This window comes from Struthio camelus, chromosome 26 (genome assembly GCF_040807025.1).
Source record: "Struthio camelus isolate bStrCam1 chromosome 26, bStrCam1.hap1, whole genome shotgun sequence".
In the NCBI taxonomy this organism is placed as follows: Eukaryota; Metazoa; Chordata; class Aves; order Struthioniformes; family Struthionidae; genus Struthio; species Struthio camelus.
The window spans coordinates 1,701,675-1,707,674 of record NC_090967.1 but is presented as its reverse complement, the minus strand read 5'-3'; the positions used below and the strand labels follow the sequence as shown (position 1 = coordinate 1,707,674).

Here is a 6,000-nt window from a genome sequence, read left to right as displayed (position 1 = left end):
TCTAAGTCTACTCTTCCAGGGGGATACACAGACTAACTACCAGCTGGCATTGTGGACTGAAGTTCCCTCATCCCCCTTTGTGGACCTATTCACATTTTGATAATTGAATATGCATAGGACCACAGAAGTCAAGTGCAATTTGGGGACCCATCTTGCAGTTTGTTTTTGCCTGCTAGGCAGAGCCTGGATTGAAGCCATAACTCATCACTGGTTCAGACCGTTAAAACTCATGCTCCAAGCTACAAATGCACTCTAGCTCAGGTCCCGAAAACCTCAAAAGTCTCTAAAGTCAGCCTTTATGCATTGCATATGCTACTGTTGTATTTCAGATGTGAAAGCCAATCCTGCAGTTCCCTGTCTAAAGGCTCAGCTCTGCTTTCATACAGTAACATAGGAATGGAGCCTGCAATTATTTAATAGAAATTTCAGTTCTGTTCTAAAATCAGGATCCTATTTTATAACTTGAAGGTGTCATGAAATAGCCACAGATGCAAGGCTCAGAGGAAAATGGGTAAAGCTGGTGAAAGAGAAGGTTTAAGATGTTAGTCACTGTGGGTTTATGGCTAAAGAAGGCCTAGGGGTATTAACCTGGGATTTAAGAAAACGGATAGGAATTAGTACAGATTCTAGGGGCCAAGATGAACTTCTGGCATACAAGATAGAAAAGGATAATTTTTCACTGTTAGTCAGCCATTTCTTCATGAAGTAGATTCAGCATTGTACAGCTGCTGAGATGGCCAAGCGCTTGTCAGTTCTGCCCCTCACTGGGTAGCATTAGAAATGCACTGTCCATGCAACGAGCTCTCTTCTGACTGCTACAGATCACCTCAGCCACCAGCAGACAGCTAACAGGGAAGTCAGTCACGCAGTCTTATGCTTTTGTAAGAAAACCTGTTGCCTAATCCACGGAGAGAAGCAAGGGAAGGAGCAGTAATAGATGTCCTTTCTCTGAGACTTACAGCTACAGCTGATAGCTGCAGGCCCCCTTGAAGGAGCAAAGAACGGGTCAGTTGCATTGTGGCTGCAGTGCTATGATCTGCCCCCTTATCCCTCCATGGACAGACCGGCTCTCAGCCACGTTGCTAGAGGTGTGTTTTGGGTCTGCAGTACGGGCAGGACATTGGCGTCTATGGCACATAATCAGAGACATTCATTTTGGAAAAAAATTAGCTTCTTGTCTACATTCCAGTATGTATTTTGCTGAAAAAGTCTCTGAAACTTTGCAGGGTATAGGGCATGGATTTTTCAGTCCCTATTTGACACTAACATGACTTTAGACCTCATAGTACCTGTGCAACCGTCAATAAGATCAGTGTTATTTCTTCCATTTACAGAGGAGCAGTTGAGTCACATAAAGACATCCCTCCCCATCTGCACAAAGCAAAAAGGTGTATCTGGACCTCCAAGGTCCTATTTACACCAACCAGACTAGTGAAGGGCCTGCCTGTTCAGGACGTCCAGCTGTTTCTTCTGAGTTAATTTCTGTATGGAAGACAGCCTTGTGGAAAGCAATGGACTGAGAGGCAGAAGTGGGATGGGGACGAGACCTGAACTCATTTAACAGCCTGTCTTGCTCGCTGTTACTACTAACTCTCTTTGTGGCTTATGTGAGGAGGGAGAAGAACGTGTAAAAACAGTTAGTGTTAAATCCAGCATGAACTATATGCAGCATCATGGTGACAGATGCCTTGTGTCCTCCGGTCTCCTGCAATCATCGAAGATCTTTTCAGTCTCCTCCTCCATGCCACTCCCCCATCCCCTACTGCTATGTATCCTGAGCATATTATAGTCTTCCTTTCTTCTCTCAGGAGGTACTGCTCAGAGCTCTCTGCTAATGCTGTACCTTTCTAAGGAGAAAATCCTGCAACCTGCCTTTGATCTTAAAGAATTACAGAATAAACCAACTCAGAATAATCCCCAAGAAATTAGGAGAGTTTTCAGACCAAAAAGACCTGCTGTCCTTCCTGCTTGACAACCGACATTTGCTCCAGGTGAGTGGTTTTGTCAGCAAATCTGACTGCATGAATAAGAGCAGTGACAGGTCCAGTGGCTGAAGCAGGACAGGGGAAGAGCAGGAGAAGGTTTCCTTGGATGTATGCATGAGAGAGCAGCAGAGATCGCTTTCAGTCTTCCTTAGGATAGAGGACTGCCCAGAAGGGATTACTTGAAAAGTGGGACTGTATGTTCTGGGCTTGGGCTAAATACCTGGTGGGCAGCTAGAGAGAGCCAACCTTATTGTGGGACATTACAATGGGTAGGGGGCTCTGAGGAGAAAGGCACTTGTCCTCTCAGTATTGGACTTAGGCCCTGTACCAACTGGCCAGGTGGTGATAACTTTATCATGGTAGGGTTTAGGTGGGCTGAAATTTCTGTCTATTGCTGCCCCTCCCCCTCCCACCCCCAACCACACACCCACCCACCAGGTCCTTCTCACAGAAGGAACTTGACCCTGGGCAGATCCATTTCCTCTCTGTTCTGGTTAACAGACTACATCTGGAGAACTATCCCCATGGTAGGAAGTGGCTTGGAGGGAGCTGGCTGCCAGATGTTGAAGAAAAAATGGAAATCCTCCATGAAATGTTCCTGAGCCCTTCACTGAGTGGAAAGCCCTGCCAGGGGCTGTAATAACAACACAAAGAATGCTGAGCTCACCCCAGTTAGGTTGGTGAATGGAAATTTTCAGTGTAGATACTTTGACTGCATTGCTTTCGGTGTGCACTGCCCTTCCCAAGGGCAAGCAACAGGCCAGGCTGCAAAGGATCCTTCAGAAAGAGGAACAAGGGTGCCTCCAGCCAGGGAGTCTGTGAGACCCATCTATCCTGGTCCTTCAGCACTGAAAAAAACCAGCTAATGGCACAGTGGCTGAATTCAATGCTCCTGACCACAGGCACTGAGCTAAAGATGGGGGTGAGTGAGATAAGAGTGGAGGCATCTGAGACCTGAATGGTCCCTGGGAAGCACCTGTTCCATTCAGCTGGTGGTGGAAGGACTATAGCTTCCTATTCCTGGAGTGCCATGATCTGCCCAGATGTAGGTAGGACTTGATTGCTGCTAACTATAGTTGCCAGGCCACTGAGCAGAGCCCTGAGGGCAAAGCACTGCCCTGCTTGCCTTTCCTTGAACAGCCTGGCACACCCCGCCTCTGAGGCATTGCTCCTTCCATCTCTCTATGCAAGGATGCTCTATTTAACTTCTGCCCTCTCACTAGGTGACCCAGCTCTTATCCCAGAAGGGAGTTCACCTTCGACAGACTAGTACAGCTTTCTCAGTGGCCCCTTGCCTTGTCCCTAAATATGTACCTAGCTTGTGCCAACTTCTTCCTCAAATCTTCTCCTCCTGCACACATCCCTCCCTCTTTTTACCCTTAGGTTGCTTCCCTGCTGCTATCTGTGGATGCTTCCCTCCTTGAAAATCCTGCTGGTTTTGATGTTGAACATATTAGCAGAGTTTCCTTGGAGACAAGAGAAACAGTGGGCTCAAAAGTGCTGATTATTTTTCATAGTCTCTCACTGGCTTTCAGCAGCTAAAAAAACAAAATGATTCCCCCCACCCCCCAAAAATAAGTTGTGTTAGCAGAAGGAAGAGGAAGCCTGTTGTTAAGGGGGGAACTGCCTGTCTTCTGTATGATTTTCCAGTGTTGTCTCTTTAGTAGCAAGGCTCAGTTGGGATGCCAGGCTCCATGCTCATGGCAGCAGAGTGACAGTACATGCCCTACTAAGCAGTTGCTGCTTTGGGATCCTGTTGCCACTCTTCCTCCTGTCCCAGGAGGCAGGTTATCCTGAATGAGACTTTGTGGTGGGCATTTCTAATTTGGCTGACTTCTGTCAGTCTCAAAGGTAAAGCTAACTAATTAGATTAACCCCTTGTGTACTGTTCTACACAGACATTAGCAATAGTGGGACAATGATGTACTAGTCACCAGCATTTGCATCTTTGATTCCTACTCATTTGTTCTGAGTAGTGACAGGTTGGTCTGCCCCAGCTCAGAGCTTGAATTCACCAGGAGAAGCTGGAACTCTCCTTTGCTGTGTTGGTCGTGCAGGTTTTACCTGGGCTTTGGGGTTGGTTATGTGATATCTGGCTGACATTTCTTGAACATGTTAACAGGCATGACACATCAGAAAGCCATGGCAATGTGTTATACTTAGGCAGAGGGAATGAGGGGTTGACTGAGTGCTGATGCTCTGTCTCAGGAGAGCACTAAGTGTGGGGCAGAAAGGCACAGAAAGTCTTCACTTGGACTTTGCATTTACTTTCTCAGACCCCACAGACACAATGGCTAGAGTGCCCTATAATGCTATGTCCCGTCAGCTGCCCTCCAGCCGGTCTGCCCTGTGTGTACCGGTGCATGGGGTTATTCCTTTCCAGGTGCAAGACTTGGTATTTCTCTTTGTTGAACTTCTTGAGGCTCCAGTCAGCCCATTCTCCAGTCTGTCAAGGTCCTTCTGAATGGCAGCACAACCCACTGGTGTATCAGCCACTCCTCACAGTTTTGTATCATCAGCAGACTTGCTGGGGGGGGGGGGGGGGTGCACTTTATCCCATCATCCAGGTCCTTAATGAAGATGTTAAACAGTATTGGCCCCAGCATTGAGCCCTGGGACAGTGACAACTGAGGCAAAGGTGGCCTTCTCAGTGTCCTTTTTCACCAGGGCCTCGCCTTATTTAATAACAGGCTCATGGTTTTACTTAGCCTTCCTTTTGCTGCTGATGCATTTGTAGAAGCCTTTCTTGTTGCCCTTCATGGCCCTCATGAGATTCAACTCCAGATGGGCTTTTGGTTTTCTGACCTGATCCCTGCGCTCTCAGACAGTGTCTCTATAGTCCTCCCAGATTATCTGTCCTTGCCTCCACCTCTTGTATGCTTCCTTTTTATGCTTGAATCTCGTCAGGAACACCTTGTTCATCCATACAAGGTGGCCTCCTGCCACCTTTACTTAATTTTCTGCATGTTAGGATAGACCATTCTTAAGCTTGGAAGAGGTAAGCCTTGAAAATCAACCATCTCTCCTGGAACCCTCTTCTCACCAGGGATGTAGGATTCTCCCAAAAAGGGTGACTCCACTCCCTCTCCTTGCCTTCCCAGCTCATCCTTCCTACAAAGCCTGTATCTACCCATTGCAGCAATCCTGTGGTGTAAAGTATTCCACCACATCTCTCTGATTCCAATGAGACTGTAACCCTACAATTGCATGCAGACTTCTAATTGCTCCTCTTCGTTCCCCATGCTGCATGCATTAGTGTGCAGGCCCTTCGTTTGGGCACCCAGTCATTATATTTCTCAGAAAAGTGTAAGAGCTTCCTTCATCATGTGGTCCTCTCAGCACTTCCTTGTTCATGTGCATTTGTTTAGGGTAGGACTCTTCTGCCCTTTTTTTTTCTCAAGGTCTCTCTTGTCCACCTCACTCTGGACCTTTTGCTTGCCAACCCAGTCTGCCGCTTCCTCACTCAATTTTGGGTCATCAACTCACACTCCTGTTGTTCTTAGGTTAAAGCTCTCCTCAGCCTTTTGTTTAGCTGTCAGGCAAAGATTCTTTTGCATCATTGCCCCATCTCTTCCTAGCGCTCCTTGATCCTCAGGCAGTGTTCCACAGTTATGAAAGCCAAATCCCTGTCATCAACACCAGCTGCACAATCAGCTGTTGACCCTCAGGATCCATCCATTCCTCCTTAAACTCTTCGCTTCAGTGGTAGGTTTGAGGAGAAATCATGTTTAATGAGGCACAGAATAAAAAGAACTACCTTTGGTTTTCTTTAAACCTTCTGCTGGCTAATTTTATTAGATGTCCCATTGCTCATGTTGTAAGACAGAATCCATCACCCAGTCCCAATTTGTTACCCAGATTATTCAGGATTTTATAGATCTTTACTATACTCTCCTGCCATTATGTTCTCCTTCCATTTCTGTTTTGATGTTTTCAATTCTGGTCACTCTCTTTGTGCTTGTTCCACTTCTTCCTTTCAGAGATGGAGTATGTTCTATACTTGTAGGTCATCGTT

At 46.7% G+C, this 6,000-nt stretch overlaps 1 protein-coding gene across 1 annotated transcript in view; it reads left to right on the top strand.

Annotated features, from left to right (window-relative positions):
* The first annotated feature begins 1,797 nt into the window (after positions 1-1,797).
* Positions 1,798-6,000, top strand: part of LOC104142032 (excitatory amino acid transporter 4) — a 30,747-nt gene continuing 26,544 nt past the window's right edge. Inside the window, exon 1 of the mRNA XM_009671714.2 lies at positions 1,798-1,991. The gene's annotated coding sequence lies outside the window, so the exon portion shown is untranslated. The remainder of the gene's footprint in view (positions 1,992-6,000) is intronic.